At 36.0% G+C, this 19,606-nt stretch overlaps 1 protein-coding gene and 1 long non-coding RNA gene across 2 annotated transcripts in view; one reads left to right on the top strand and one right to left on the bottom strand.

Moving 5' to 3' along the window:
* PPA2 (inorganic pyrophosphatase 2) overlaps window positions 1-19,606 on the bottom strand; it is a 1,020,900-nt gene that overhangs the window by 958,132 nt on the left and 43,162 nt on the right. The window lies entirely within an intron of this gene.
* LOC126955196 (uncharacterized) overlaps window positions 13,510-19,606 on the top strand; it is a 45,254-nt gene continuing 39,157 nt past the window's right edge. The window contains exons 1-2 of the long non-coding RNA XR_007725833.1: window positions 13,510-13,660; window positions 14,304-14,475. This is a non-coding gene — a long non-coding RNA (uncharacterized LOC126955196). The remainder of the gene's footprint in view (window positions 13,661-14,303; window positions 14,476-19,606) is intronic.

The following is a 19,606-nucleotide window of genomic DNA, read 5'->3' as shown; positions in this document are numbered from 1 at the left end:
GATGAGCATTCCATTTGCTTTCCAGTGCAATACTGAGATTGTTTTATATTGAGGAACAAGGAAGGCTGGCTTCCTTCCCCATAACGTCCTACTGGCCCCTTCTGCCATTCATAACTAGAATTATAATTTACTTTCTCCTTTATCCCTACTTAGGAACTTTGCTGTGGCCTCTTTCTCTGGTTATCAGACTCTCTCATTTCTTTCTGGTCCTTGCTGTAGGATCGAGGATGTGCATGGACCATGGTGCCCTCACCAATTCTCTTCTAGAGGACAGATTGTACAGGCAACTGGCATGGGTCAAGATTGTCAGCCCTTCCATTTGAAGATCTTCCTAGCCCTCTACTCTTCCCTCCAGTGAGGAGAGAGAGAACCAATTTCAGCCAGTCTCGGGGATTCTCCTCATTTGTTTTCTGAACTTTAACTCCACATCACTTTCTCTTCCTTTCTCTTCAAAAACTAAGCTTTTCAAGCGGCGAGTACACGAGATTTGTCTACATAAGACAAATCTTATGTAGGTACATACCAACTCTGGCTGTGTGTGCCTGAAATATTATTTGAAAAGTGAGTCTGGGCTTACTTAGCAGGGAGGAGAGAATGCTGCGATCTCTATAAGCTGTGGGAAGGGGAGGATGGCACCTGGAGCCAACAACCTCATTAGTCCTTATTTCATACCCAGATAGAACTGGTCCTGTCTTCTCATGTATTACAACTGTTTACTGTAGGAATTATGCCATGCCGCTTTTAATTACACTTGCTTTTAGAAAGTCTTCCTGCCCTCCCTTGCCATTCCTGCCCTGCACTCTAAAAGTGTTTTAAGGACAGTGACCATGTTTTTCATATGATTTTCTGCTTAGGGCCTACCTCATAATAGCCTAATATTTCTACTTAGGGCCTACCTAATATTTAGACACTAAGTGCTAATAAATAACATATCTGTGGAAAATGAGATTGATTTGTTTCTCTTTATCTAGTCTTCTACTCTCTTATCCCCCGCATCTGATTTGCAAGTGCTACTTTACCTTTAACAGCTCTCAAATCTGTCCATGCTTCTTGCAGCTGAAAACATTCTTTTCCGACTGTTAAAACTCACCTATGCTTCAAGTAAACTTGGCTGGGAATAGTTTTGTGGCACCTTTTCATCTTTACTCCAAGCCAGGTGAAGTGTGCCTCCTACATACTCCTCAGGGCACAGACCTCTCAAACTACTTTAATTTGTGCTTCAGCTGTGGTTTTCCTGTAACGCTCTCGCTCAATCCTCAACTCCTCAAAGGCAGAAGTATAACACCTGGCAATATAGTAGGCACTCAATAAATGGGCTTTGAATGAATGAAAAGAACAATTAGGTGTACATTAAGATGTGGAACACAGTGCAAAGCTCAAATATTTTATTACCCAAAGTATTTCCAGGACTAAATTATGTGACGTGCTAAATTATGGCCCTGACAGTTCATTAGATAACGTTTTAACAAAATATTTCCCTAGCAAATGCATTGCCATGGGTTTGATTATTTCACATTTGATTTTCATTATCACTCTTGTCTTCATTGGGAAAGGTCATTCCTTCTTTTCTCTAGAGAGCATGCAATAAGTAACTTTATGCTGTTTGATAAACTTACACAGTTTACAGGAACAAAATCCTAGTTAGAAATTCAAGAAGCCCAAATCAAGTATTTAATAACCCACAGGGATAACATTTCTCAGAGAGAATATAGATTTCTGTTTACTCATTAATTTTCCCACTCTGAAGAAAATAGTTTGCTTTGAGTGGTGATTATTTTCTGTAAAATCACTTGCATTGAAATGAAATGAAAAATACACATAAGAAAAGCAAAGGAAACAAGAGAAGCACTCGTTTCTTTCTATGTTTTAATCACTGTTCCCACGTAAGTTTTGCTTTACAAATGATCTTACTTTGAGTCTATGATATGTAGCTTAATGAAGTAAATATTTAATGACAAAACATATGCTGAAGAAATATAAAAACACTTTTCTGTATGTGTTCTCACTTGTAGTTTCTCTCTTTTGTAAAGTGGACATATAAAACCAGTTGCAAAATTTGAGAGAAAAAAATTAAAAATATAAGGTTTGAGTCTTTGCTATGGTTCATAGTGTGTTCTTATTTTAATTCATGTTTCTTGATTGGGCTCAGATTTGAAGCAAACTGTACTTTTCTGAACAACAGACATAAAACAATCACTTACATGTGCTTGCATTTTTACTTTTTTTTATGTTTTGTCTACAGGGAATAAAAATAATGAGATTGCTAATTTATATTTTGCATACTATAAAATATGACTTTTAGTCTCAAATGTAATATAATGTGAAGTTACTTTAAATCTTTAGATTTATTTATTTTATTTAAATCTTTAGATTACCTTTTATCATATCCTTATATAAAAACTAATATAATACATACTTTATTGTGGTTTGAGTTTTATTTCTGCTTAAATTCAAAGGCTAATTAATCATAGAAAGCCTCTTAGAAGAATTGTTGATGTTCGAAATCCTTGAGGGAAAGTTTTTTTTCCTCAATTTTTTGTATTGTGGTAAAACACACACAACATTTACCATCTCAAGAATTTTTTAAGTGCACAGTTCAATGTTATTAAGTATGTTCACATTGTTGTGCAACCATCCATCTTCAGGACCTTTTTCATCTTGCAAAACTGAAACTCTATACCCATTAAACAATAACTCCCCATTCTCCCTCCCCTTAGGTTCTGGCCACCAACATTCTATTTTCTATCTCTGTGATTTTTACGACTTTTTAAGTGTTTTATATAAGTAGAATTATGCAGTATTTGTTTTTTTGTGATTGGCTTATTTAACTTAGCATAATGTCCTTAAAAATCATCCATGTTGTAGCACATGTCATAGTTTCCTTCTATGTTAAAGCTAAATACTATTTTTTATATATATATATATATATATATACACACACACACACACACCCCCATATTTTGCTTATCTGTTCATCAGTTGATGGACACTTGGGTTCTTCCATGTTTTAACTATTGTGAATAATGCTGCCATAAATATGAGTGTATAAATATTTCTTTGAGACACCACTTTATTGTTGCTTTTGTATTTAGTTATCTTTTGTGGTGAAATGTTTCAATTCCTTCTCATTTCTTTTTGTGTATACAACATTCTATAACTATTTTCTTTGTGGTAACCATGGGGATTACATTTAACATCCTAAAGTTATTATACTCTAATTGGAATTTATACCAGATTAACTTTAACAACATATAAAAACACTGCCCAGGCCGGGCGCGGTGGCTCAAGCCTGTAATCCCAGCACTTTGGGAGGCCGAGACGGGCGGATCACTAGGTCAGGAGATCGAGACCATCCTGGCTAACACGGTGAAACCCCGTCTCTACTAAAAAATACAAAAAACTAGCCGGGCGAGGTGGCGGGCGCCTGTAGTCCTAGCTACTCAGGAGGCTGAGACAGGAGAATGGCCCAAACCCGGGAGGCGGAGCTTGCAGTGAGCTGAGATCCGGCCACTGCACTCCAGCCTGGGCGACAGAGCGAGACTCCGTCTCAAAAAAAAAAAAAAAAAAAAAAAAAAAAAAAACACTGCCCATTTACACATCTATCCCTATCCCTTTCAGTTAGTGTTGTCACAAAATTACATCTTAGTATATTTGTGTCCAAAAATAAACTAGTTTTAAGATGTATTAATTTCTTACATTATATAGAAAACAAAATGTGGAGTTACAAACCAAAGCTACAATAATACTAGCATTTAGACTAATCTTTTTTAGTGTATTAGTATCTTAAACTTTAACAAGTGCAGTTACACTCTGTTGTTACATAATACTAGTTTTTAAATAATTTCCCATCTATTTACCTTTATTGAGATCTTCTTTTCATCATACTCATTCTAGTTACCATCTAGCGTCCTTTTACTTAAACTTGTAGTACTCTTTTTAGAATTTCTTGCAGGGCAGCTCTAGTGCTAATGAACTTGCTCACCTTTTGTTTATCTGGAAATTTCTTAATTTTGATCCCACTTTTGAAGGATAGTTTTGCTAGACACAGATTTTCTGGTAAACAGTTTTTGTTTTTGTTTTGTGTTAGTACTTTGAGTATATTAGTCCAATGCCTTCTGGACTCCAAAGTTTCTGATGAGAAATCTTCTGATAGTCTTATTGGTTAACACTTGTATGTGATGAGTCACTTCTCTCTTGCTACTTTCAAGAATTTATTTATTTATTTATTTATTTATTTATTTATTTATTTATTTATATTTTTGAGACAGAGTCTTGCTCTGTTGCCCAGGCTGGAGTGCAGTGGTATAATCTTGGCTAACTGCAACCTCTGCCTCCCAGGTTCAAGTGATTCTCATGCCTCAGCCTCCAGAGTAGCTGAGACTACAGACATACACCACCACGCCTGGATAATTTTTGTAGTTTTAGTAGAGATGGGGTTTCACAATGTTGGCCAGGCTGGTCTCAAACTCCTGGCCTCAAGTGATCCACTGTGTTGGCCTCTCAGAGTGCTGGGATTACAGGCATAAGCAACTGCATCTGGCCCTTATCTCTTTGTGTTTATATAGTTCTATTGCAATGTGTCCTGGTGCAAGTCTCTTTGAGTTCATTCAACTTGGAATTTATTGAGCTTCTTGGATGTCTATATTCATGTCTTTCATCAAATTTGAGAAGTTTAGGGTCAGTATTTCTTCAAATAATCTCTCTTCCCCATTCTTGCTCTCTTTCTCTGGGTCTCCTACAATACATATGTTGGTCCACTTGATGGTATCCCATAGGTCTTTAAGTCTATGTTCACTTTTCTGTAGTCTTTTTTTAAATTTCTCAGACTTGATTATTTAAATTCTCCCAATGTCAAGTTTGGTAATTCTTTCTACCGCCTGCTCAAATCTGTTATTGAATCCTGCCAGTGAATATTTTATTTCGATTAGTGTGCTTTACAGCTCTAGTTTTTTTTTGTTTCTTTTTAGATTTTTATTTTTAATTGATATTTTTATTTTGTTCCTAAATTATTTTTTCTTCATGTCTTCCTTTTAGTTCTTTGAGCATCTTTAAAACAGTTGTCTTGAAGTGTTTGTCTAGTAGATCTGCAATCTGGTGTTTCTCAGGGTTAGTTTATGTTGATTTATTTTTATTTTTTTCCTTTGAGCCAAGATTTCCTGTTTCTTTGTATGCTTCGGAATTTTTTTTGTTGAAAACTGGACATATGAATCTAATAATGTGGTAACTCGGAAGATAAGATTCTCCCCCTTCTTTAGGGTTTGCTTTTTTCTATTTTTGTTTTGTTTTGGTTTTGATTGTTGTAGACTGTCTCTATACCAAGGATTAGCCTGGGTGGGAGGCGTAAACCTAAGGTCATCTTTAGTCTTTTCTAAGCCTGCACCTTTCCATGGCATGAGTAGAAGTTACTTTCTAATTTTCTTAATATATACAGTTGTTTTCGAATGACCTAGTATTTAAGGTCTATAGAAATAAAAATATATAAAACCTAAAAAGAAACAAAAAATCTAGAGCTTAAAAATACAATAACTGACATGAAAAATTCACTAGAGAGATTCAAGAACAGATTTGAGGAGTGGAAGAAATAATCAGCAAACATGACAGTGTAACAATTTAACTGATCAAGTCTGTGGAATTGAAAGAAAAAAGACTCAATAAAAATGAACAGAGTCTGAAGAACCTGTGGAACACCATCAAGTGGACCAACATATGCACTGCAGGAGACTCAGAAGAGGAAAAAGAAAAATTAAAGAGGGAAGGGTTCTAGCCCTTTAAATACCATGAAAGTCACTTCAGATTAAGAAAGACAGCCTTGCAACAAATGGTGGTGGGGAGTAGGGGCTAGGCTATGGCTGCCTGCCTCTTGGTCTGCACCTCAATGATCAAAAGCAGCAATCGGAATACAGATTCTAATAACTGGACAACAAGGTCTTATTTTGGTCTCCCTGGCTCCCACAGGCCATGTGCAAGCTGTTCCAGAAATAATGAATAGATGCCTGCCACAGGCTAGGGTTGGGGATTGGTATTCATTGCTGAGCTAAGAGCTGACAATTTACTGTCCAACCTTCCCCTGGAAGTTACAAGCCTTTAGTAGACTACAGAGTTAAGAAATAGTTATGTTAGACAGATGCTGTCAGTGCAATTGTTGTCTATGTGGGTAGGTTGATTCCTGATGTTTTCTACTGCACCGCCTTTGTAGAATTCTCTTAGAAGAGTCTTTTAAATTAAGAAATGCATATAATATATTGTTAGCTAATTGGCTCAAGTCATATGTCTCATAAATTTTAATATATTCAAATGACAGTTTCTTTTCACAATTTGTACACACAGAACGATTTATTTCAAAATATTTTTAGGGACATAACTTTGAAAGTCATTTCTCCTGAATATGATGATGAAATAAAAACTGTTCAAAAAACTTATCATTGAGATTTTGTTAACTGAAAACCAAAAGTGAAATTGAAAAGAAATGTGAATGTGTATACTGTGAACTCGTGAATATGTGTGTGATGTAAAGAGGGGAGATTATGAAGAGAACCCTGTGCCTTCAAATCATCTAAATGGTTAAAGAAAACACAGTAACAAGTGTGGTCCTATTGCTAGATCAGGCACCTTTTTAGTTTTGGAACATACTTTGTTTCATAGAATTTAATATGTAATTGTTGTTTATGTATAAAACTTTGTTTACCCTCTCCCACACAAACTAGAATCATAAACTTTAATTTTCCTTTCAAAATAAAACACAACTTGTTGCTCATGATATAACAAAATTAAATAAAACATAGAGCATTTCTAAATAAACATGCAATAATAATTTTAGCTCTAGCCTAGTAACATTTCAAGCAGAGTCATCAAATCATGGCTGTACACAAATTTATTAATGAAAAGATCATGTTAATACCAATTAGTTCATTTGTCTTTGTATTTAACAAAGTGTTTTTCATGCTTATCTGAGAAACATTGTGCAAGGCATATTATATGGGGTGGGATGCGGGATAAAATTGCATATAGTTGAGCATTTCTTTCTTATATTTAACTTTTGAGTAACCCAAAGTTTCCTACATTATTCTTGAACATTCCAAAAACACTATTCTAAAATGAATTTGAATTTGGATTTATCAAGTGGTAAACTAATTCCACTACATGTAAATAGTGTTCAACACTCTCATTTTTAACTTACAACATTTTGATATAAATTATGTATAAAAGTAGAGGACTGCTTGGAAAACAGAGTCCTGCAACTCTTGTCTTTTTATCATAATCCATCCACAAGACTGGATATATATTCTGAAAATCACAATGCATACAAATGTGAAGAGGTTCATGTAGGTTTAATAGTAATAATAATAGTGAGTAACATTTATGTATTGCATACTATGTTGCAGGCACTCTTCTAGGCACTTGCCCATGTTAAACCATTTAATCCTTAAAACAATCTTATGAGGTAGATATTACTATTACTTCCATTTTACATATGAGAAAATGGAAGCACAGAGAGATAAGGTAACATGTTCGGGGATATATAGCTAGGATTTTGTGGGATTGGGATTTGAACTCAAGTAGTCTGGCTTTAGACTTGTTATAATTAACTGTTGCTAGAATAAGTAGAGAGAACTTTATGAAATAGGTTGACCCTAAACAAGAAACTGAAGAAAAATATCACTTATTTTACTATTTATCTAAATTTTACTTAATTTTTTTATTTTGAAATAATTTTAGACTTACAGAAAAGTTGCAAAAATAGTGCAGAGAATTCTCTTTACTCAGTCTTCCCTAATATTAATATTTTATGTTATTTTAGCACAGCTATTCGACCAGGAAATTGACGTTGGTACAATACTGTTAACTATTGTTGATATAGATGTGTTTATAAAAGAGGCTATTTTTAATTCATGAATTATCACAATAATGTCCTTTTTCTGGTCTGTAATCCAATTCAGGCTCTCACATTGCATTTAATTATTATGCTTTCTTAGTCTCCTCCAAACTATGACAGTTCCTAATTCTTTTTCTGTCCACTGTGGACAGGAACCTGGTAAGAGTAACTTAGGACAGTTATTTTCGGTACTTTTGATTTTCTCAGTATAGGTTTGTCTGGTGTTTTCTCAAGAGTATATTGAGATTATACATTTTGGGCAAGAATACCACAGAAGTGATGTTGTGTCCTTCTCAGTGCATCATATCAGTAGGTATCTGATGTCTGTATATCTTTTTACTGATGAATGTTAATCTTGGTCACTTGTTAAAGGTAATGTTTGGTAGTTTTCCCCAATGTGAAGTTTCTATTTTTTTCCTTCAAAAGTACATTCTAATGGAAAGATACTTTGACATTGCAAATACCCTATTTCTATCACACATTGTTCACTGATTTTGGTATTCATTTATGATATTGCCTGCAACAATTATAAATGTGGTGTATGCTTAATGTAATTTGTTCTAAAGAATAGCTATTCCTTTTGTACTTTTAAATTAACTATTCAATTTTTTATTTATATCAGTATGGGTTATAATCACTATTAATACTACTTTGTTGTTCAAATTACTCCAACTTTGGCCAGTAGGAGCTCTTATATATTTTGACATGACCTTATTATTTTTTGAATGCGTTACAGTTTTGAAAAAGGAAATCAATGCAGTATTTTAAAAACATCAGCTTGGGATGTAACAATTAAGAAAAATATTCTTGTATTTGTAACTGTCTTAGTCTCTTTTGTGTGCTCCTATAACAGAATACTATAGACTGAGTAATTCATAATGAACAGAAATTTACTTTTTACAGTTCTGGAGGCTGGAAAGTTCAAAGCTTAGGGGTTGATATCTGGCAAGGGTCTTTTTGCTGCATCATCCCATGATGGAAGGCAAGAGGGAGACACAGAGAGAGAGAGAGAGAGAGAGAGATGGAGAGAGGGAGAGAGAGATTGAGAGAATGGAAGAGGAGGCCAAACTTGTCCTTTTAAAAGGAGCCTACTCCCCCCAAAACAGCATTAATTCATTTATAAAGGCAGAGCCATTATGGCCTAATCACCTCTTGAAGGTGCTAATATGGTTTGAGTCTGTGCCCCTACCCAAATCTCATCTTGAATTGTACTCCCATAATTCCCATGTGTTGTAGGAGGGACCCAGTGGGAGATAATTGAAGCATGGGGGTGGTTTCCCCATACTGTTCTCGTGGTGGTGAATAAGTCTCATGAGATCTGATGGTTTTATAAGGGGAAATCTCTTTCGCTTGGCTCTCATTCTCTCTCTTGCCTGCTGCCATGTGAGACGTGCCTTTCACCTTCCAACATGATTGTGAGGGCTCCTCAACCTTGTGGAACTGTGAGTCCATTAAACCTCTTTCTTCTGTAAATTGCCCAGTCTCAGTTATGTCTTTATCAGCAGCATGAAAACAGATTAATACAGGTTCCATCTCTCAACGCTGTTGTATTGAGCATTACATTTCCCACACATGCTTTTTGGAGGACATATTCAAGCCAAAGCAGTAATGTTTGCATATTTGATACATTTCAAAATACATATATATATATATATATATATATATATATTTCTCACAAACAGCAATAACAATAAAATTGATATTTTGCAGTTGTAAGTAAATATTTTAATGCTTCAATAATTCTCACTTGGAACTAACCTAACTCCAAGTAAACCTCCAATGTTTCCTTGTGCTCCACGCTAATAATGGGTTGACTAGTTTTCCCTATATAGAGAAAAATAATACATAGACCAATTTCTACATTATAGATGCATTCTGTGCTTTTTTTTTAAACCTTAACTCAGCTATCCACTGAAGTTTTATATGTCACCAAAACTCACTTTATGCAAATCATAGAACATGAAAAGGGAACATTTTCAGCATCATTATTTGCAGTGGCTTAGCTATAAGTTGGAAATTTTAAAAATTTAGTCAGCAAGCATTTACTGAACACTCTCAGTGTTAGGGATTTTGCCAGGCATTAATAAAGAAAATATTGAAAGAAGTTAGTTAGAACATTAGAAAATTCTATTTACTTATAGAAAAGGAATCATAAATAGTGAATCTGTGGGAAATAAAAAAATAAATAGCTACGTATGTTTCCTTAGGGGCCTGATAAGCATAGAGAAAAAAAGATACATGATATAATGATATATCATTTAAAAGTTCATGGGCCAGGCACGGTGGCTCACACCTGTAATACCAGCACTTTGGGAGGCCAAGACGGGTGGATCACAAGGTCAGGAGTTTGACACCAGCTTGGCCAATATGGTGAAACCCCTTCTCTACTAAAAATACAAAAATTAGCCTGGCGTTGTGGCAGGCGCCTGCAGTCCCAGCTGCTAGGGAGGCTGAGGCAGGAGAATCGCTTGAAACTGGGAGGTGGAGGTTGCAGTGAGCCGAGATTGCACCATTGTACTCCAGCCTGGGTGATAGAGCGAGACTCCGTGTCAAAAAAAAAAAAAAAAAATTCATGATAGACATATTAATAATGTGCTATGGGAATCACAGAAGAGGGAGTAACTAATTCTGCCTATGAAGAAGAAGGATGGTGTGAGAGGAAGCTTCAGAGTGGAGGAGACAGTTTTAGAATGAAGAATTCAGTGGTGAGGAGGAAATTGGGAGAATTTTCTAGGATGAGGCAAAACTTGATTAAGGACACAGGCATGAAGGAGAAAAATAGGATTAAGGAACGAGTGGGAAACAGAAACTCAGTTTGCGTTTGACAGAGGAGGATGGAAGCAGTGGAAGATATAAATCTGGGTGGTAAGTTGGAGCCAGGACATGGTGTGTCTTACAGACCATGGCAAGAAGTTTGGCTTTGTCTTTTTTAACACCTACAAAACCTTTGAATGGCTTTGTCTTGAACATTGGAAATTATTTGGAAATTAAACTTGGATATTTTGGTCCTGGAAAAATAACCAGAGCAAAATAAGAGATGGCGTGATTCTGTGTTATTATTCCAAAGAGGTTATTGAATCACATGACACCGGCTTTGATCAAAAATATTTAAAAATATATAAACGCCAACATGTTGATCTCATTTCTGGTTCTGTGTATCTTTACTTTTGCATATTATCTTATGGTATTCCTTTTCAGAAAACAGGTCTTGGGAAAAATGGTAAATTAAATGAGATTGAATATAGTTAAATAAAGACAGTATTCTCTGCATTCAACATTAAAATCTCTTTCTCCATAAATTGTAGGGTGTTTTTTGCCATGTAAAAGAAATGTGTGGGATTTTTGGTCTAGGAGAAAATATCCTGAGTTATGTATAAATTACACATCAAACTATATGCAGCATGCACTTAAACTAATGAGGGATTGATTGATTTGGAATTTTCATTACAATGAAATATAATCTTAAGTTTTTAATCAACTATTTTCAGAGATGACATAGTGTATTTTTTAAAAGAACAAACTACAGAAAAAGTCAACTTTTGTAAACAAAGTATGAATAAGTACTCTAAATTTGTTAACAAAATTAGAAAATTTCTTTTACTAAAAACTTTTTTTATGTTAAAACAAAAATTATCTGAAGTGAGTGTAAACTGTTTTTGGTTTTGTTTTTTAAAAAAACCTTCATTTTGTCTTAAAAACATTAATGAGTGGCTTTACTTTTGGGCATGGTTTGTCAGAAGGTTCTGAACTAATAGAAATACTTAGAGTCATCAAGTAATTTGGAATGATTAAATTAGTTCATCTCAGCAATAAGTGAGACATCAAACGATGTTTATGTTGTTTTGGATCTTCTATTGTAATGGAATATGTGTAGAATAATTTTGCAAATAAGAGGTATAAATCTCTGAATTTTTACAGAAACAAATAAATCAATGAACTGAATAGATGAGTGAAAATTCAGTGTACATTACAAATATTATCTTAAAAAATTTCAATAAGCACAAACTTTAACAGGTAGAAAATGAAGCAAGGCTTATGTCTGGAAGAACTGCTAATTAAAATTTGGATATGAAGTTGTAATTTTGAGAAGAATGCATGAACTTCTAAAGAAAACATACTTCATTGGATTAAGTCAATAAATGTAATCAAGTTGATAATTCCTGCCATTTAGATATCTGTGATAAGTATATGTGTACACACACACACACACAGACACACATCTCCCCACAAAATGTGGGATTATTAAAATTGAAACCCAAAACTTTGAAAATATTCACACTTTGCTGTTTTGATACTTTGACATGTTGAGAGGCACATTGGTATTAGATCAACACTTTTTCTCCTGGGCTCTGAGTCTATTTGACCAATACCTCTAAAATAAAGAAAAAAATTTATCAACTGTGAGAAACTACATAACTAGGCTGTATTAAATCAATGAAGTCATGCTTTGATGGAGGGAATACTAATGCATAGTTACTCTAGACCATTTATGTAATTATAGTATATTTTGGGAAACCATAGAGAGATTAATAATAATAATAAAAAAGATGGGCCGTTTCTCTGAGATTCAGAGCCAAAGTTGCTCACTATGGCTGTCCAATGGGCAGGAGAGAAATAAATATATTGAAATTTTTTTGTTCCCCCACTGACTTTCCTCCACCTAGCCCCAGTGAAGTGTTAAAGGCACCCTGGAAAGAGAACATAAACTCTGCGAGCCAGGCACCCAAACTGTGTCCCTTACAAGCAGTAGGAGGAGAATTTGGGCCCATTCACGTGCATGCCCCCTTCTCACTCTCAGATTAAAAATAAATAAAGGCAGATTTAGGGAAATTCTCAGATGATCCTGATCACTATATAGATGTCCTGCAAGGATTAGGGCCGTCCTTTGATCTAATACGGAGAGATATCATGTTACTTCTTGATCAGACCTTAAGTCCTACTGAAAAGGAAGCAGCTGTAGCAGCAGCCTGGCAATTTAGGAATCTGTAGTACCTTAGCCATGTAAACCATCAAATGACCCTGGAGGAAAAGGAAAAATTCCGCACAGGACAAAAGGGTGTCCCCACTGTAGACCCTCATTAGAATACTGACTCAGATCATGGAAATTAGAGCCACAGGCATTTGCTAACTTGCATTTTAAAAGGGTTGAGGAAGACTAGGACAAAGCCTATGAACTACTCAATGCTATCCACAATTATGCAGAAAAAAGAGGAAAATGCCTCTGCTTTTCTAGAAAGGCTAAGGAAGGCCCTAAAAAAGCACACCTTCCTAACTCCAAATTCTGTAGAAGGCCAACCTATTTTAAAAGATAAATTTATCAACCAATCAACAGCTGACATTAGGAGAAAATTCCAAAAATCTGGCTTAGGCCCAGAATAAAATTTGAAGGCATTGTTAAACCTGGCAACCTCAGGGTTCTATAAAAAGGACCAAGAGGAACAGGCTGTAAAGGAAAAGCGAGATAAGAGGAAAGTTGCAGCCTTAGTCATGGCCCTCAGATAGGCAGACCTTGGTGGCTCAGAGGGAGCCAAAAGAGGAGCAGGCCAATTGCCTAGTAGGTCTTATTATCAGTGTGGTTTGCAAGGACACTTTAAGAAAGATTGTCCAACAAGAAACAAACTGCCCCCTTGCCCGTGTCCAATATGCCAAGGCAATCACTGGAAGGCTCACGGTCCTAGAGGAGGAAGGCCCTTTGGACTAGAAGCACCCAACCAGATGATTCAGCAACAGGACTGAAGGTGCCCGGGGCAACCGCCAGCTCATGCCATCACCCTCACAGAGCCCTGGGTAAGTTTGACCATTGAGAGCCAGGAACCGGACTTCCTCCTGAACACTGGGGCGGCTTTCTCAGTTTTAATCTCCTGCCCCAGACGACTGTCCTCAAAGTTCGTTACTATCCGAAAATCTCAAGACAGCCTGTAACCAAGTATTTCTCTCACCTCCTCAGCTGGAATTAGGAGACTTTGTGCTCTTTCCACATGCCTTTCTTGTTATACTCAAAAGTCCCACACCCTTATTAAAAAGAGACATATTAGCCAAAGCTAGGGCTATTATCTCCATGAATATAAGGAACAAATTAGCCATTTGTTGTCCCCTACTTACAGAAGGAATCAACTCTGAAGTTTGGGGTGTAGAAGGATAATCCGGAAAGATAAAGAATGCCCATCCGGTTCAAATCAGGCTAAAAGACCCCACCACTTTTCCTTATCAAAGGCAATATCCCTTAAGGCCTGAAGCTCACAAAGAATTACAAAATATTGTTAAACATTTAAAAGAGGAAAAAGGGGCTTAAAAACTCAGGACCCTGAAATATGTTTAACCAATGGATACCTTGGCTCCTCCCCTTTCTAGGACCTGTGACAGCCATCCTACTATTACTCGCCTTTGGGCCTTGCATTTTTAACCTCCTTGTCAAATTTGTTTCCTCCAGGATCGAGGCCATCAAACTACAAATGGTCTTACAAATGGAACCTGAAATGAGCTCAACTCATGGCTTCTACTGAGGACCCCTGGATGGACCCACTGGTCCCTCGACTAGCCTAAAAAGTTCCCCTCTGGAGGATGCCACAAATGCAGGGCCCCTTCTTCACCCCTAACCAGCAGTAAGTAGCCAGAATGACCTCTGCCCCATTCCCAGTAGCAGTTGGGGTGTCCTGTTTAGAGGGGGGACTGAGAGGAGGGGCCAACTGGGCTTTCTGGGTCAAGTAGGGGTTCAGAAAGCTGTGAAACTCACTCATTTCCTGCATCAGGACTTATTTCAGTCCTAGATGAATAATATTGAAGATATATGCTCAAAATATTCCTAACACCATGATTTGTGCATGTATTTTCTTCCCCGAGAAAGCTATAAACAGTGAAAATTTTGCTGTAAGTTTCCCTATGTCCTCTCTCCCTCTCTTCCTTCCCCCCACAAACTAAAGTAAAAGGATTGTCAACTGCCTATTTTTGTGTGACTAGCAGACCTTATCTATACTCCCAATTCCAATTCCTTGTAAACATACTTTGTAAAGTCCTGTGAGATCCTGTCGCCTTTGCCATGCCACTACAAGGTCATAAAATAAATAAAACCTAAGTTGCAATTCCTGTTTTCCTCAAGATCTAAGACATGTCACATATGGTTAATTGTCTTTGTTTCTCGCTCTGGTACCACCTTCCTGCCTCACGTATTTCCTGCCTAAAGAGTTTAAAAGGCAATCACATAATCTAACTCTGGCTACCCGTTAGGGACCCCTTCCATGCTGTGGAAGCTTTGTACTTTTACTCTGCTCAATAAAGCCTACAGCTTTTTCTTTCTATCAGTCCCTGTCTCAATCATTTACCATAGTCAGCCACCACACCAATTCTTTGGCGTGGCTAGGCAAGAACCTTAGGCGTTACAAAATGACATCTGAAATTTATCTTTATTTACCCTCTTCCATATGAGAAATGATGACTCATCTCAAGATGCTGTCATCTCATGGATCTCTGGTGCCTACCCAGGATAAACTCATTTAGCAGGAAAAATGTGGCTCTGAGATTTGATACTATGCTTAGAAAATAATTCGAATGATTTTTGTCTGAATGTGTTGTGTCTGAATGTGTTGAGGTGGGAAGAGGTGATGTAGGAGAAGGTTAGAGGGTGTTTTGTGTCCCTTCATGACCCAAAACCTTGCCAGTTATCTTACGTTCTATTCTTACCAGGCATGGTGTAGGCTAAACTACCTAATTCAGCTTCATTTTTACACTTGTCATTTGAAAGTTCTTTCATATTGCTATCTTATAGTCTTACTATCGTAATTTAATAACATTGGAAACCAATTTCCTCTTGTTTGGCTCTCAACAAACAAGAATAGCTAATTAACATTTTTTTTTTTTTTTGGTGCAACAATTCATTAGATTTTCTTTTCTGTGCTAGATAATGGAGTGTGACTTTGTTCTTATTTGTGTCTTGACTGACAGAAATTTTCTGCCTATTCCTTAAGAATGTTGAAAGGATTCACCAATTAGTGTCCGTAAGTTTTTTAAGCTCCCTAGAAGAAAGATTTTACACATAAACACAAAATTTCCCTGGAGTGGAAATTAAGAAGAGATAAGCGGAAATGGTGGATTAAGCAAGTGTGAGATAAAGCCTATAGTTCTTTGTGTCCTCCCTTAATGGATAACATTCGTACTTTTTTTCAATGATATTTTAAGTGATACATAGATTTTTTCCTCTCAGGACCAATGCCGTCTCATTTTCTGAATACTCTAAAAAATGTTATTTCAGATACGCAAAATCAGAAACATGTGCTTTGAGGCTAATCATATTGCAGTTCTGTAAGGTCAGACTCTACATTAAACTTGGCTAATTTAAAATGAAAGACTCTACATAAAACTTGGCTAATTTAAAATGAAATAGAAGCAGCTGTTGTAAAGAATGCAGTATATAAGCTCCCATTTAAGGTTATATTGTATTTTTCTTATTAATTTTAATCGTGTGTTTTGAGAGACAGAATTTATTAAAGAAATAAAATAAAACCTAGTTTTGCAAGTGTTCTGTAACCAGACTAAAATAGACAGTGCATAAAATCAAAAACCTGATTGTGGTCTTTTCTCCCTGTTTGACAAAAAGAACACAGATTTTTCTTTCTGTAATAGGGATATAAGGATATAGGAAAAACCAAACTTTTTTTTTTTCTACTTTCTATACTCACACAGTCATGCAACACTTCTGACACCGAATGTGGCTGAGGGTGTGTGTAATGGTTACCCACACATCAAGCAATTCTCTGGTAGATTCTCCAGTGGATGACAGTGGGGTATCCTCTAATTCAATTCAATTCTAACACTATATACCTGGAGATAGCATCAGATCCTGCATCTTGAGGGCTCAGTCCCACAAGACTGCTCCCCACCTCAGATGCCAGTTGCAACCACATATGACCTAGCTAGAGACCAACTAGCTATGAACTGGGGCTCTCACTTCCCTCTCCTTTGGTTTGATTAATTTGCTAGAACTCTCAGAACCCAGGAAAATACTTGACTCATGTTTCCTGGTTTATTAATGCATCATGTAATAAATGATACAGAAGAAAAGTCAGATGAAGATACATAGGGTGAGATCTGGAAGGGTCCATAACACAGGAGCTTCTGCCTTTGTGGAGTTGGGGTATGCCACCCTCCTGGCACACAGATGTGTTCACCAACCCAGAAGCTCCGAGATTGGAGTAACAGTTTGGAGATCTTTATGGAGGCTTCATCACGTAGATATGATTGATTATTAATTCCATTTATAGTCCCTCTCCCCTCTCTGGAGAAGGAGGAGTGGGGCTGAAAGCTCCAAGTTTGTAATCCTAGCATGGTTTTTCTGGTGACCAAGGATCACATCATTAAAAAAAAAGTCCTCCTATCACCGAGGAAGTTCCCAGAGATCTAGGAGCTTTGTGTCCAGAACTGAGATCAGAGACAAAACAACAGAATAAAAGATTCTCCTAGCACCCTTATCTACAAGGGTATTAGAAGCTCTGTCTTAGAAACTGGGGCAGAGACCAAACATTAGAACAAAAGATCTCCTAGCAGCCCTATCACTCAGGAAATTACAAGGGTTTTAGGAACTCTGTGCCAGGGCCTGTGTCCAGAAGCCAATATGTATATTTCTTATTATTTCATGGTAGGTTATTATGAAATTATTTTTTCTTTCACAGTAGATGACAACATTAAATACTGACAATTATATTTCAAACCTTAAGACTTCAATATTACTTTGACAAACTAAAGCACACACTCTCTCACTACATGCAATTCTGATCTCAATTATAAGTACAATAAATGGTATGGGTTGGTGGTATTTTATTTAAGCAACTCATTGACCAGATCCTGAGATCCAGACCCTAGATTGGTACTGGCATTTTCTTGTTTTCAAGCTAAGATCTGTCTCAGGTCCTTCTCTTTTCCCTTCCTTCTTTTTCTTTAAAAATTTCTCTAAGTACTGCTGATGTGTGATTCTGGTGTACTATATAAAATCTAGATACTTATCTCAAACATTTTTTAGTTTTTCCATAATAAATATGTATTTCTTTTATTACTGGAAAAATAATAAAAGAAATAAACATTAATATAACTGCAATATAGATATAGAAAATCTATTTTTAAAATGTTTTGAGTTTTTTGTGTGAATTATTTAACTATTTTGGGAGGGATCCAAGGATAGAACTAGCTATATACATGTTATTGATTTTAATGTTTTGAACAATGTTTTCTGGGATTTGGGTAGTGGTGTAACTCACAACACCATTATTATATTTTGCATATGTACATTATAGTTTGCATTATTATTGATTGCATACTTAACTCATATTAATAACTGATTGCCTTATAGGATAGCATTTAGAAGATTGTGAGCACTCAGGTAAATGAATGAACCAATAATAAATGGAGAATGGAACTCATATCATTGTATTTAACATGTTCCATGTAAAAGTATAATCCAACTTGTAAGATGATAACTGACTTGCTTAGATTGTGCAAATGTGTCTAAGATGACAATGTGTTCCAGTTTAGAAGTAAACCTCAAAGACAATGAGTTAGACTATATTGCAATGATTATGTAAATTGTTGTGTCTTGAGTAAAATCAAGGCATATGGACAGATAGGTTTACTCAAGCAACGTTCTAAAAAAGCCAGGTGGATTGCTGTATGCAATTTTTAAAGCTACAGGTAAATAAGTTAGTTTCCATGATCTTATACCATTTTCTTTTTAATGACACCCACATTCCTATGGTGACAAGCTGGGGTATAGTCAGGAGAGCAATAGTAGGTACAGTCTCTCCTCTCTCATTGCTTTCTGATCTTGGGAGAAATGTCACTATTCACTGCTCTCCATTGCTTTGTGGACTTGTGATCAGTATGTGTTGTGTAATCTTTTAGTTTTTATAGCTGTAGTAAACCCTTCTCTTAAAAAAGGCATCAAATGGAGACATTGAATATAGAGTTAATCTTATTTGAGAGGAGTTTGGACTAAAAGAGAGTTTGGGTTGACTTTCTGAAATATGCTGGTAACTTAAATTTTATAACTTGACAAAAATGCATTTTCAAATATCTTATTTTTAATTATTAAAATATAAAAATATAGTATTTACTTATTATATGTCACGCATTGTTCTGAGTACTTCAGAGTTTAACAATGAACAAAACTGTCACAAATTTCTACCCTAGTGAAGCTTGTGTACTAGTGGGGGTAAAGGAGTCTGGAGTTTAGGTCAATGAATAAGGTACATTATATGGAAATATGTAAAAAGGATAATTTTAAAGGTCATCAATAGTGCAGGTGGTGCTGGCAGGTTGCAATTGTAAACAGGGTGATTACAGTGAGACTCATTGAGTAGTTGACATTTGAGCAAAGACTTAAAGAATGTGATTCATGTGATTATCAATAGAAACTGCTTTCCAGGCAGAGACATCAACCAAGGCAAGAAGAGCCTCACTTACAACTTGCTTACAGTGTTGGAGAAATAGCAACGAGGCCAGTAGAATAAGAGGGGGAGAGTAGAGAGATGAAAGGCCAGGGAGCTAATAGAGAAACAGGGCTAAATGATGTAGTGTCTTTAGGACTGCTGCATCACCTCATTCATATAGAATAAAATGGCCTATGTTTTATCTAGGCCACTGTAAAGGATATTGGTTTTCACAGCTTAGTGAAATGAGGAATAATTGAACAAATCTGAGCAAAGAAGTGACAAAATCTGACTTACATTTGAAATGTGTTTAGAAAAGATG

This window comes from Macaca thibetana, chromosome 5 (assembly GCF_024542745.1).
Source record: "Macaca thibetana thibetana isolate TM-01 chromosome 5, ASM2454274v1, whole genome shotgun sequence".
NCBI classification, from domain to species: domain Eukaryota; kingdom Metazoa; phylum Chordata; class Mammalia; order Primates; family Cercopithecidae; genus Macaca; species Macaca thibetana.
The sequence above is the reverse complement of the archived record's forward strand: the minus strand, read 5'-3'. Positions and strand labels throughout refer to the sequence as shown.